The following is a 15,304-nucleotide window of genomic DNA, read 5'->3' as shown; positions in this document are numbered from 1 at the left end:
ACTTCAACAAATATCCGAGTCTTGGGTAATTAGTGCTGGAAAGTATTTTCAGTGCAATTAAGAGGTTATAACAGCCCCTCTCCCTCCATGAACCAGGGACTTTGCCGCTGTTAGGGTGGCTTGCGTGCCTCAGTGACACAGATAGCCGAATCGCAGGTGCAATTACAATTGTGTAGGTTGTTTGATGAACCTTCTGCCAGGTAATTAAGTGTGATTGCGTGGTAGACATGTAGATGTACAATGGAGGGGTATCTGCTAAGAAGCCAGACAAACTTGAGGGGCAGCAGTCTTTCCAGAAGTTGCATGGGCAACAGTCTCGATAGCTGACTTGTCTGATCTTGTAACACGAACCAAAACGGCTTTGCTGTGCTGGTATTGCGATCGGCTGAAAGCAAGGGGAAACCAAAGCCTTAATTTTTCCCGAGGTCGTAGAGCTCTGCTGTATGGTTAATTGATAATGGCATCCACTTGGCTGAAATATTCCGGAGGTAAAATAGTCCCTCCTTCCGATTTGTGGACAGCGGTTAGTCAGAAGGATGTCACCATCAGGAGAAACAAAACTAGCGTTGTACAGATCGGATCGTGGAATGTTGGATCCTTGATTGGGCAGGTAGGTTAGGAAATTTATAAAGGGAAACGGACAGTTACTTGAGAGAAGGTGAACTTCTTAGCCAAGAAACGGCTAATCGACAGTCAAGGTTGTTTGAAAGCAATATTGGCCAAGAATTTCACCTTCACTTAACTAATTATTTCAGATCGCCCCTTGCCATTCAAGGTGAGTAAACTAAAGCAATCGGACAGGTTGAGGTTAGATGTAGCGAGAATTAGTGATGTTTGGTGGCAAGAGGAACAGAACTTCAGGCCAAGTGAAAACAGGGTTAGACAAGAAGTGAACAGAAACTTTTGAAATGTGATGCTACAGAAGAATGCTAAAGATTACATTGGTAGATCTCGTGGCTAATGAGGAGGTACTGAATAGATTTAGAGAGGAAAGAAATTTGTGGTACAACCCGACTAGAACCACAGAAGAATACAGCATTGTCGTCTTTTACAAGCTCTTATAACCACTGTCTGCAGACCTGTGTTCATAATCTTAGAGCTAAGTGAAATGCTGACAATGGCGAGTGCACACTTGGATTTCAAACCGTATAAATAATGAAAGTGTCAAGTTGGAAAAGCTTGTTACTATTATAGTCCTTAAAACAATAAAGTGACACAGGTATTTCTCAAATACACACATTAAAAAAAGTTTTGCATCACTCCAGTTCCCAGAACTCCTGAAGATAGACGTTGACTGTGGATATTGTATCACAGACACAGTTCCTTTGACTGTTCAGAAGTGTCACTAAAACCGCCCAAAGATAGCAGCGCCTCTTAGACGGAGATGGTCGGACAGACGATCAGTTCCAGTCATTCCACCAGGAAGGAGGTACACAGCTCCTGTTGTCTGTAGTTCAACCATACCTATACAAACAACACCGCGGTTCGGCCGCGTCCGCATTGTTACTTTCTGCCAGGAAGGGCTCTCGACAAGGGAAGTGTCCAGGCGTCTCGGAGTGAACCAAACCGATGTTGTTCAGACGTGGAGGAGATACAGGGAGACAGGAACTGTCAATGACATGCCTCGCCCTGGCCACCCAAGGGCTACTACAGCATTGGATGACAACAACCTGCGGATTATGGCTCGGAGGAACCCTGACGGCAGTGCCACCATGTTGAATAATGCTTTTCGTGCAGCCACAGGATGTCATGTTATGACTCGAACAGTGCGCATTAGGTTGCATGATGCGCAACTTCACTCCCGATGTCTGTGGTAAGAGCCATCTTTGCAACCATGACACCATGCAATATGGTACAGATGGTCCCAACAACATGCCAAATGGACCGCTCAGGACTGGCATCACATTCTCTTCTCCGACGAGTGTTGCATATATCTTCAACCAGACAATTGTCAGAGACGTGTTTGGAGGCAATCTGGTCAGGCTGAACGCCATAGCTACACTGTCCAGCGAGTGCAACAAAGTGGAGGTTCTCTGCTGTTTTGGGGTGGTATTATGTGGGGCCGACGTACGCCTCTGGTGGTCATGAAAGTCGCCATAACGGCTGTACAACACGTGAATGCCATACTCTGACTGATAGTGCAACCATATCGGCAGCATATTGGCAAGGCATTCGTCTTCATGGACGACAATTCGCACCCGCATCATGCACATCTTGTGAATGACTTCCTTCAGGATAACATCATCACTCGACTAGAGTGGCCAGCTTGTTATCCAGACTTGAACCCTGTCGACATGCCTGCGATAGATTGAAAAGGGCTGTTTATGGAAGACATGATCCACCAACCACTCTGAGGGATCTACGCCGAATCGCCGCTGAAGAGTGGAATGATCTGGACCAACAGTGCCTTGATGAAATTGTGGACAATATGCCATGACGAATACAGGCATGCATCAGTGCAAGAGTTCTACTGAGTATTAGAGGTACCGGTGCGTACAGCAATCTGGGCCACCACCTCTGAAGGTCTCGCTATATGGTGGTACAACATGCAATGTGTGGTTTTGATGAGCAATAAAAAGGGCGGAAATGATGTTAATGTTGATCTCTATTTAAATTTTCTGTACAGGTTCGGGAACTCTTGGAACCGAGGTGATACAATTTTTTTTTGGTGTGTGTATTTGGACAGATGGTTTTCAGGTGATGTTATTACCTGAACTATAATTTCTTAGAATTTATTCTGAAGTGATGTACTAATTTCTGATTAACACAAATTATATGGAATGTTTAATTTGTGTCAGCTTATTCTTTGGAAGGTTTATGTGTTCTGTACCTATCAAAAGCAAATCCTCAGTCTATCAGAATGCTGTAATTTTGCATTCTGGAAGAGTCACAATTTTGTTGTACGTCTGACCTTTGTATCTGCACAGCGAGTGTCTTCTCAATCCCAGGGTGTCAAACAGACATTCTAAAGAAATATGACCCTGGCCCTGTAAGGAAGCTAATATCAGGTTCGAATCGTAACAAAAATCATTAGAAATGCTGCTGTCATGCACCTAGAATAAAGTGAAAGTGAAATTTTGGGGGTCTATTCTAGAAAGACAACACAGCTATTCCCTTTTTTATTCTATATATAATTTATCAACTGTTAGTTTCAGGGGTCAAGTGATAAACAACAATCATGTTCAATTACTTTTCACACTCAATAACAAAATATTTAATTCTTGGACTATTGAAATTACAATTATTAAAATCGTTATCCCTTCACATGAAAATTTTTTATCATAGGAAAGAATGTTTATTAAAAATCCTCATTAGCTCATTTAAATCTATGTTGTTGTAGCTGGTCAATGCACTGAGTTGATGGAGAATAAATTTATTTTTTGGACCAATGAAAAGACTCTCATGTGCTCAATGTGAGGGTAGTTTGATATTAGTGGTCAAAGTGTACGCAAGTTGGAGTGAGCAAAATCTGGACTCAACACTTACCGTGGCCTAATAAGCGAGGGTACTGTACCAAGTGGCATCTGCAACGGCGTTGTCTCCGTGCTGGGTCTGAAACACTAATTCCCTACTCTGGCCTTGACTGAATTCTCTCAGTCGCAACTTTCCTGCGTTCCATAGAACGGTAATCTCTCCCTAATAATGGCTATTGCACACTCACTATGGGTTGGAGCGATGTGCACAATTTCTTTGCCCGCAACAATTCCCGCAGGAATAATTAACTACCGCTTTGCTATCTGTCGCCACGATACATGAAGTGTATCGTCCTCACTTCGCAGAAAGCAAGGCTCTCAACGCTCTTGCTTATTTCCAAACACTTGTGCGGTTCGCCGCAAGACGTGAGAGAGAGGCATAGAAATTTTATGTCTCAAAATGCTTTTATATAATGGGGATCTCCCCACCGTGTCGCGTCTGAATCGCCAAATATGGCTTCAGCCAATCACTGTCTCGCTAGAGGTGAAAACATTTTTATTTTTCTTGCTGGGTCGCAGCCTAGCCCTGTTAATAATGTGTAGCCACATACCCTCGGTCCCAGCCTTATTTACATTAAAAGGAATAATGTATTGTTCTGGCCTTATCCCTTCTGTTCTAAAGCTCGCCGTTCCCTTGCTAAATGGGAGTTTTGCGATATCATTAACCACCTGCTCGGTTTGTCTCCTAAATGCGTTTCACTTTAAGGGGCTCCGGAAAGGCTCAAAATCATGAAAAGTTCAATTTTTACTTTTTTGCGTTTTCTGAATCTGCAGACTATTACCTTTTAATAGATATATAATTTTTTCAATTCCGAAGACTATAACTATTTTTAAATTTTTTTTGAAATGTGTTCTACATGGGCGTGACCCACTGTGGCGCTGTTAAACTGCTGTCAAATTGTGTTATTATTAACGTCCGTGTTCATCAGGTACATTTTAGTGATGTGAGATAAAGTATGTGTTGTGGCTAACCTGTGATGGTTCAATACATATCGCTGGTGTGATTGTCGATTGTTTCATGTTTATTTACTCTGTCGTTATCTCGAAAATATTCGTAATTAATTCTGTTTCTTGAGTCTCTGTTTTGTTGAAGTATAATAATGAGTAAAAGTAAAGTTATTATAAATCCTCTGAAGGCTTTTAAGAAAAGGAGAATTGTTGGAAAGCCAAAGGTATGTGTTATTACTGTAAATAACAACATTCTAACATGGTACGAGCGATGCTTCCTTTAGACAAGGAACGCCTTCGGGCTGCAGACAGGGCTGTAAAGAGTCTAGAAATACAAGCAAGAGTAAACAGGAGGAGGAACAAGAGGAAGCTGGAGGAGGAGTTTGCAGAGGATGAAGATAATCCATCCTATGGACCTGGAATGCACTAAAAAGTTAATCCAATCTTTGTCGCTCGATTCCCAAAACTTTTATTTTCTCATACTAATTACATGTTTTCTAAGGATCTTCCAAACATATTTGTTTCAAACTTTCAGTAAATGTTACACAGTACCTTTTGCATAATTTAACACAGCCTTTTTCCAAAAAACTGTATATTTTTGAATATATAAATAAAAAAATTGCAAAAAAAGGTGTGAATTTTCATTACAATTGAAAAAAATCATCTTTAAAACTGAACTAAAATTTTGTAAAATCCCTGTGTTAAGTTGTAGCCCATATTCCAATAAATAATCTGTAAAAAGTTCAACTTCCTACCTCAAATACTTTGTGAGGAAAGATGTAATTTATAAGCGTTATTTTAACATTGCAAGTATAGGGCGTTCCGGAGCCCCTTAACTTATTTGTTCTTGCCAGTCCATATTGGTAGAGGTTGTTTTGTTAGTTTCCGGTACATGAGTTTAACTGAATTGCAATTGCCTTTTGTTGATATAATATAATTATTATTTTCTGAGGATCTCATACTGTATCATCCTGTTGTTATGGATCAAGCTCATGTAAGGTCTGTAAAATCTGGAAGCCTTACAGCGATGTACTAAGGTTTCTTGAACACAAGTTATATAAAATGTTTGAATACAACAATAACAATAATGTATTACCATTATTTTTAAAATGTTCTACATCTATATACATACCACACTCCGCAAACCACATATGGTACATAGAGAAAGATACCTTCTACTATCACTAAACATTCTCTTTCTTGTTACTCTCGCAAATCTATTGTGAGAAAAACGGGATTTGTCGGCACACTTCTTGGGGCATTCATAGACAGTACCCTTGTCTCTGATAGGCACTCACTGTCCAGAACAATGTACTGGGTTCCATTAATTAAGAAGTTTCTGGCCACTCACGTGTCTGGGAACCTATTCTGTGTGCTCGGACTTTCGATAACAGTCAGCAGTAGGGCACTGCGTCAAACGTTTCCCGGAAATCTAGGAATATGGAATCTGCCTGTTGTCTGTCATCCATGGTGCGCAGAGTATCGTGCCAGAGAAGGGCATGCCGAGTTTTGCATGAGAGATGATTACTAAATTCGTGCTGATTTGTGAAAAAGAAGCTGTTCTATTTTAAGGAAAATCTGAGCCATTTGTAGTGCATTAAAACTGAGAGTAACGGCTTTGTATTGGGAGTGGGTGGGGGCACTAACAATCTGTGACACCCCATCCCCCCAGAACCGAACTCCGAATCTACACTTGGCTGTTGATAGGAATTTTTCTCCCAGAACCAGACTTTTGGGATAGAATCAACTCATTGGAGAAAAGTCGCGCTAAGTTATTTGACCTAAATAGGAATAAGTCGGAAAGGGAATGGTCCGACTTGTCATATTGAAATCTATGTTTTTTTCTAACTGTTAGTAACCTTGAAAAAATTCTGTATGAAAAACTTTATCAGTCTAAATAAACCACGTGTCAACCAGAATAAAACTTATGAAATGCAACATTTTTTGCATCGTTCTGCTGTACAGCCTTGAATTCTCTCTTTGCGCTGCGAACCGCTTTCTTGCCACAGTGATGCGAGCGCTCATTCGCCGATCGAAAGTGACGGAAAGGCAACTTAATATTCGCAGACACACGCCCTGTATTTTGTCTACAACTCTCTTTCCAAATAGGTCTGGAGTTGCGGGTGGTTATAAGTAAACTTTCCCTATTTAACACGTTATAACGTGGAAAATAATTACCGTACGAGGACCAAACTTGGTAGTATTAATGCCAGGGACATGGGGAAGAGAAATAATGCGGAATAAATTTAATGGACACATTTTTCGTGTACTGCTACCTTTACATACCGGTACCATTACCTCTGCAAAAGGGGCACAATATGGCGCCCATCTGTGTCCAGAACAGTCTGAAAGTGCAGGATTACATTCTGCAAAGCAGGATAATGCATGTTCTTAGGTATGCCAGCTACCTCTCTTGCTGCGCTTCAGATCAGCACATGTGTCAGTGTTCTCCTGGTAGCCCAACAACAAAAAATCACAGGGAGTGAGAGCAGGTGATTGTGCCGGCCAAGCATTTGGTATCGATCGGCTGATAATTCGATCGTTTCCAAATGTGTTTCAGAGAAGCAGGTGAACTTCACGAGCAATGTGCAGTGGGGCCCCATCTTGTATGAAAACTAATGGGTTCAGTGTGTGTCTCTCCTATAGGGCGGGTGTAGCATGCTGGCGAAGCATATCGCAGTAATACTGGCCAGTCACACTGCACGCCTTTGGTCCTTGAGCGCCAACTTGTTCAAAAAAGAATGGGCCGATGATGAAAGCCACACCATACGGTGACACATTCGCGATATAGACCATATAGAGGAACTTCATGCTCAGTGACTGGAGGTGAACCCTCCCCCCCCCCTCCCCCCACACACGGCAATTCTGTGTGTTCACCTCACCCGTCAGAGAAAAATGTGCTCCGTTTGTCCATAGTATGGTCTAGGGCCAGTGCTCGTCAACTTTTATCCTTGCGGGAAAGTGGAGAGCGAAGTCAACACTTTGTTGTGTATCCTGTGGTGCAAGCTGCTGTATGATATGGATCTTGTACGGACACCATTTGAGAATAGTTCTTAGCACCTTCCGTACAGTGGACCACGGGATGTTCAACTGTCGTGACACAGCACACGGACTGCCTGACGATCGGGAATTGCGCGCATCGTTGTCTGCCGTAGCAAATGGTTCAAATGGCTCTGAGCACTATGGGACTTAACTACTGTGGTCATCAGTCCCCTAGAACATAGAACTACTTAAACCTAACTAACCTAAGGACATCACACACATCCATGCCCGAGGCATGATTCGAACCTGCGACCGTAGCAGTTGCGCGGTTCCGGGCTGCGCGCCTAGAACCGCTAGACCACCGCGGCCTCTGCCGTAGCAACAGCGATTTCATTAACCACCTGTGGTGCAACCGGTCATTGGCCTCTTCCTGGAGCGACGCTCTGTTCTCCAGTTGATTCGAACTTCTTCATCATGCTCTGCACAGCAGGTGGAGAAAGAGGACCCTTCCGTAATCCTTTCAGCCGACGATATTCTCAAAGTGCAGCTGCAGCATTACTATTGTTTTGATAATGAAGCTTCATCAATAAACCCCTGCTCATTTTGTCAAAGCTCATGTTGACATGTCAAGTGGTGAGGTATGTGAGACTGTGAATCACGATGACTGATCACGTCACCTGGTGGCCATATCTGGAACTGGACGACGGCGCTGTGACGCATGGAAATCATGCACCCCTTACTTTGGACATTAATGATACCAAGTTTGGTACTTGTACAGTAATTAGTTTCCGTGTTACAACGTGTTAAACAGGGAAAGTTTAATTATAACCGCCCGGTATATGCACATAAATACCATATTTCCAACACGTCTACATTAATTTTGTTTCTTCCGATTATTGCAAAAATGTGAAATATTGATACAACGTTCGAAAAATAGATTTTCCTGTCCGATGAACATACATTAAGTACCCTATGGCAATTGACAGCCCTATGAGTTGTGGATGGACTTCGACGTTTTAACAGAAAAAGACTGTAGTTCGGAATAAATTCTACCTAATACAGGTAAAGTCTGAAAAATGTTCAGCGCATTTAATCATATTTGAGTAGCCCAGATGCAGAAGCGAAACTGATATAATCGCGAAAAACTCGTCCCATCCAAACTATTAAAGACTTCATTTCTTTTGTAAAAACAAGTAAAAAACGTAATTAATTACACAGTATTAATGCCTGAAATCTGCGATTATATGTTATTTATTAAAATCTTAAGAGAAATATTGATGTAGCGGTTTTTGCGCCCGATTTATGCAATTATCGTATTTTGAAAATGTGTCGATCCAATTACAAAAGAACATTCGGTTCAAAATGGCTCTGACCACTATGCGACTTAAATTCTGAGGTCATCAGTCGCCTATAACTTAGAACTAATTAAACCTAACTAACCTAAGGACATCACACACATCCATGCCGCTACGGTCGCTACATCCACTATTCAGTGATATGTTAGGAATGACAGAAAGGTGGAATTTAATTAATGTGAACATGAACAGAATATGTTTTATTTCAAAGAGAAGTCTGGAAGTTATATAAAATTTACATATATAAAAACGAAACTGACATTATTTTGCTAGAAAAAACTAACTTACTTAACGCCAGGAAAAGAACAGATATGAACCCGCAACATTAGGGTTTTTTGGAAAAAATACACCATCGTGTTTTTGACATCACAAGATACTGTAGACAATAAAATGATGCATCCTAGTAAAACACCGACAAAATTTTAGAAAATAATGAAATTGGCGGGAAGTTGCATCTTAGCTAAAACAGCGACAAAAAATTCTAGAAAATGAAATTAGCTGAAATTTTCTTTTAAGTGACATCGACCTTAACACTACCCATCAACTCAAAATCGCTTCCAGCATCTTCAGATGGTTGGCAGTAGCATGAGCGACTCTAGAAGTGACTTCCTGCTCGTCTAATACCTCGGTGCAAAATTGGTGTTTGTCATTGGTCGCCCAGGCTTCATCAAAATAGAGCTCCAAAAGTTTTTTGACGTCTCAGAGTTTAGCTTCTGAAAGTTTTAGACCAGCTGTGATTGGTGTTGGACCGTTTCCTTTGCTGAAATTTTTTCCCTCCTCAGTATGCTCTTCCCGTCTCCAGCTTCAAAGCTGTAGAAGGGCTGTCCACGAAGTAGAGAAATATTCTTGCTGTTGCTTTTCGTGAACATTATTATTTTTTGGCTTTCTGTATCTGGAAATGCCAGTTACCAGTAACTTTAACTAATCCTTCAATGTGCGTCATAGCACTTAGTGTCAACGCAGTATTCATTGCGTAAGATCGCTTTAATAATACTCTTCATGTTCTTATCGTTCTGTTTTAGAGACAGTTCTCTTCCGCTGATCAGGTCTCCTCTCCTTTTCCTGGAGGGGCTATATCGCCCTTGGTCTTGTTCTGGTCATTTGCAGCCACAACGATGGATTCGAGTTCTTGCAGAATTCCTACTATTTCAGTTACTCCCGCTTCGTTTGTACCATCTTCTGCATTTAAACCGTTCAATATTTCACTTGATCCGTTGAACTGTGCTTACGGGCGTATATTTCGACAACGCTTCGGCAGTGAGAGCTTCATTGTTGCGTACAAGTTCACTGTAGCGCAGACCACCTATCTCTGAATAACAAAAATATTCCTTCGAATCGTAACAAATTGAAAGGTAGCTTTGAATGTCTAGACGGGTAAGTCTAATGTCAGTTGGCATTCTCTGCATCCGGGCATGGCACGGCGACTGCCATGCCTATTGAACTGGCGTGTTTTGCAAACGTTGAACATTTAACGGGCTTTGCACCCTGAAACAACATGCATTCAGCGGCTTTTGCAACGAACACGATTCTTTTACAGCCAGTTTCAAGCAACCTGAAACCTATTACATCGTGTCGGCGCAGAAAAAATCTATACGATGGTGTGCTCAACTCAAATCGATAAGACCTGGATTTAGCGGCTTTTGCATTTGTGCTACTCATCTGGAATGCAAGTGGAGGAAAAAGTAGTGTAGGCTACTAGTGATTGTAGCTTAGGGATACTGTCACAGTGCCAGACTGAACCGCATCTCGTGGTCGTGCGGTAGCGTTCTCGCTTCCCACGCCCGGGTTCCCGGGTTCGATTCCCGGCGGGGTCGGGGATTTTCTCTGCCTCGTGATGGCTGGGTGTTGTGTGCTGTCCTTAGGTTAGTTAGGTTTAAGTAGTTCTAAGTTCTAGGGGACTTATGACCACAGCAGTTGAGTCCCATAGTGCTCAGAGCCATTTGAACCATTTTTGCCAGACTGAAAGCTGTAGCGATCTCTTTATAATAATTTTTTGTGTTAATGTTCTGTAAAAAGCATCCTACTGATGGAAAAAATGTTGGTACATATCTGTCAGTGTGGATTCGCGATGCAATCGAAAGAGATTCCTAATATTTATAACCAAATCAAGAATCTAATAGGAGAAGGGTACAACGTTACCGTTCGATTCTTGAAGACGAGGTGCAACAATAAAGTAATGAGACTGATTTTCTTTGCAAGATGTGGCAACCCTGCAGGCTTGCGTAGGCACAATATCTTTGACCTTTGTCTATAAGCTGCTTCTAATCCAGGTGGAACATCGATGCATATGCTCAGTCGTGAGTTGTGCTGTAATAAGTTAACACGTGTTTGTGTCTCTCGTCACAGAAATGGAACCGCATATATTGCGCAACAGTATGCCATTTCTTTTTGCGTTAAATTGGGTGAAAACGCGACAACTTACGGTAAGCTTCAGAAGGCTTTTGGAGAGGAGGTCATGTCAAGAGCTCAAGCTTTTCGTTGGCATAAAATGTCTAGTGAAGGCAGAACGAATGTTGAAGAGGAAGACGGCAGTGGACGACCATCAACCTCACGGATGGATGTCAACTTGGCCAGAGTGCGTGAACTCGTACGATCTGATCGAAAATTATCCGTGGAAATAATTGCAAAAGAACTAACATCAGTCGAGAAACGGTTCATCTAACAATAACTGAAGATCTTGATATGAGAAAGATTTGTGCAAAAATGGCCATGCCATACTCCTCTGTCAGTACAGCAATTTTTAACCTCAAAACAAATTTCGGTACTACCACAGCTACTTTATTCACCAGATATCGCTCCATGCGACTTTTTTCTATTTCCTAGAGTCAAAACGGCGGTCAAGGGACACCAGTTTCAAACAACACATGATGTCCAAAAAGCTGTGACGAGGGTCTTGGAGGATATTACAGAAGATGAGTTCCAGAAATGTTAACATCAATGGCAGAAGCGTTGGAAAAAGTGTGTGGAATCAGAATGTAACTACTTCGAAGGAGACAACACTAAAACTTGACTAAAACGGTAAGCAACATTTTTTTTCACATCAGTCTCGTTACTTTATTGTCACACCTCGTACAGTATAGATAACAATGAACCATACAGAGTGAATAAGAGCATAATTGTGTATGAATGAGTGGATGCAGACATGGACTCCGTAATCACCTTCGTATGTTTCCCTCCACTGGATGAAAGCATCTTTTACCTTGCATTTCATATCTAAAGTTAGTTGATATCAATGTACTTGCACGATTCACTCAAAACTGCTATCTTACTCTTTGCATGTGTAACAACCACATTGGTTCATCAAATAAACCACCGCTTCATATGGATATGTGAAAATCGCACCCAGTGAAAGTCGCGCCGGCCGCTGTGGTCGAGCGGTTCTGGGCGCTTCAGTTCGGAACGGCGCTGCTGCTATGGTCGCAGGTTTGAATCCTGCCTCGGGCATGGATGTGTGTGATGTCCTTCGGTTAGTTAGGTTTAACTAGTTCTAAGTCTAGGGGACTGATGACCTCAGATGTTAAGTCCCACAGTGCTTAGAGCCATTTGAACCATTTTGAAAATCGCACATAGCCAGAAATCTGTGAAATTCGCACCCAGTTTTGCTGGAAGCTACCTGCTCAAGGGCAGAGTCAACATGCGCCCCCGCGACTTGTCATCCACCAGAAACGATCCCTGGGCGGCACGGCCTACCTGCACTCCAAGTCCTCGTCCACTCAAGTGACTGACCGCTTGGCTAGTCACTGTGAGCGTGAGTCTAACTTTCGGGGTGTTCAGCTCGTTCGCCTTGTGTCTCTGTGTGCTTATACATTCTATATGGAACTATCAACAACCACCCACGGTAAACTACACTCCTGGAAATTGAAATAAGAACACCGTGAATTCATTGTCCCAGGAAGGGGAAACTTTATTGACACATTCCTGGGGTCAGATACATCACATGATCGCACTGACAGAACCACAGGCACATAGACACAGGCAACAGAGCATGCACAATGTCGGCACTAGTACAGTGTATATCCACCTTTCGCAGCAATGCAGGCTGCTATTCTCCCATGGAGACGATCGTAGAGATGCTGGATGTAGTCCTGTGGAACGGCTTGCCATGCCATTTCCACCTGGCGCCTCAGTTGGACCAGTGTTCGTGCTGGACGTGCAGACCGCGTGAGACGACGCTTCATCCAGTCCCAAACATGCTCAATGGGGGACAGATCCGGAGATCTTGCTGGCCAGGGTAGTTGACTTACACCTTCTAGAGCACGTTGGGTGGCACGGGATACATGCGGACGTGCATTGTCCTGTTGGAACAGCAAGTTTCCTTGCCGGTCTAGGAATGGTAGAACGATGGGTTCGATGACGGTTTGGATGTACCGTGCACTATTCAGTGTCCTCTCGACGATCACCAGTGGTGTACGGCCAGTGTAGGAGATCGCTCCCCACACCATGATGCCGGGTGTTGGCCCTGTGTGCCTCGGTCGTATGCAGTCCTGATTGTGGCGCTCACCTGCACGGCGCCAAACACGCATACGACCATCATTGGCACCAAGGCAGAAGCGACTCTCATCGCTGAAGACGACACGTCTCCATTCGTCCCTCCATTCACGCCTGTCGCGACACCACTGGAGGCGGGCTGCACGATGTTGGGGCGTGAGCGGAAGACGGCCTAACGGTGTGCGGGACCGTAGCCCAGCTTCATGGAGACGGTTGCGAATGGTCCTCGCCGATACCCCAGGAGCAACAGTGTCCCTAATTTGCTGGGAAGTGGCGGTGCGGTCCCCTACGGCACTGCGTAGGATCCTACGGTCTTGGCGTGCATCCGTGCGTCGCTGCGGTCCGGTCCCAGGTCGACGGGCACGTGCACCTTCCGCCGACCACTGGCGACAACATCGATGTACTGTGGAGACCTCACGCCCCACGTGTTGAGCAATTCGGCGGTACGTCCACCCGGCCTCCCGCATGCCCACTATACGCCCTCGCTCAAAGTCCGTCAACTGCACATACGGTTCACGTCCACGCTGTCGCGGCATGCTACCAGTGTTAAAGACTGCGACGGAGCTCCGTATGCCACGGCAAACTGGCTGACACTGACGGCGGCGGTGCACAAATGCTGCGCAGCTAGCGCCATTCGACGGCCAACACCGCGGTTCCTGGTGTGTCCGCTGTGCCGTGCGTGTGATCATTGCTTGTACAGCCCTCTCGCAGTGTCCGGAGCAAGTATGGTGGGTCTGACACACCGGTGTCAATGTGTTCTTTTTTCCATTTCCAGGAGTGTATGTTCCCATTAGATGGCTACTCGTACATCGTAATGAGAATCAGAGCAGCTGAGACTGATACGGCGCTGTTCGAAACATGGTACAACATATTGTCGAGGGATGCTTAAGACCAAAGACTGTATCGTGCTTAGTTCAAACGAGCATCAATGTGGGGCACCGGATAACGCTCGCTTAGAAGTAAAAAAGACGTTGAATCAGGCGAAGACGAGATCACGAGAGGAAGAGACTTCGATTTCTAAAATATATAATACAGACTTAGGCGACTTGCACAGTTGAGGGTATGATTTTGTTACCGAAATGCCAGAACAGCAGGCAATGAAGAGGATATTATACATGCACCGGGCCAAATCACACGGCAATCGGAAAGAGACAGAAACACGGCAATAAGTTGATCTTCAAGCAGAGTTACTAACCTTGAATGACGGCAGCAGTTTTCTCGTGAGTGATGACAGCTTTGGAGATAGGATCATAGTTTTTAGCGGAAAGGCAGGAAGGAAGGCTCTGAAGTCTAAACAAGACTTTTTTATGGATGGGACCTTCAAATGCTGTAGCAAGTAATTTTCACAAATATATACTATTCATGCAGATTTCGGAAGTTCAAAGAACGAAACCAACATCTGTCCGGTGGCTTTTGCATTCTAACCAAACAAAAGAAGAGAAACATATATCCGTCTTTTCGCAATGTTGTGGATAATGTACCAGAATGGAAACCTAATAATGTCATCGTTGATTTCGAATCAGCTGCGATTTCTGCGCCAGAAGTTGTGATCCCTTCGGTTCAAGTGCATACAGAGAAAACGAAGACGTAAGGCTGGAAATTCCCATGTGTGCTGCTCTGGCGTTCCTTTGACCTGAAGATGTCTGCGATGACTGGCTCGTGATACATTCACAAGCACCGGATATCGCCAAGCTGTCTCAGTTTTTTGACTATTCCTAAAATTAAAGACGTGTTCGAGTGTGTGAAGACAGAAGCAGAGAACTCGGCAGGTGCGTTAATGAGGTGAGAATTAAGTATGAAAGGCAAACGAAACAAAACAACTTATACGAAACTTGATGAAAGGCTGGAAAAATTGTAAAAAAATATGAAGAGGATGGTGACATCAGGGCTTGTTTGAAAGCAATCTCTTATGTCCAAAAATTTGAATGAAGCCATATGTTAGTGTTGGACGATATATATGAGAAGAATGTACAAAATGTAAATACTCATAGTAAATTACATACTTCAAAATAAAATAAAATATTTAAAAAATTAAATACAAAAGTAAAAAATACAAAA

The sequence above is a fragment of the Schistocerca cancellata genome, chromosome 1 (assembly GCF_023864275.1).
Source record: "Schistocerca cancellata isolate TAMUIC-IGC-003103 chromosome 1, iqSchCanc2.1, whole genome shotgun sequence".
Classification (NCBI taxonomy): Eukaryota; Metazoa; Arthropoda; class Insecta; order Orthoptera; family Acrididae; genus Schistocerca; species Schistocerca cancellata.
The sequence above is the reverse complement of the archived record's forward strand: the minus strand, read 5'-3'. Positions refer to the sequence as shown.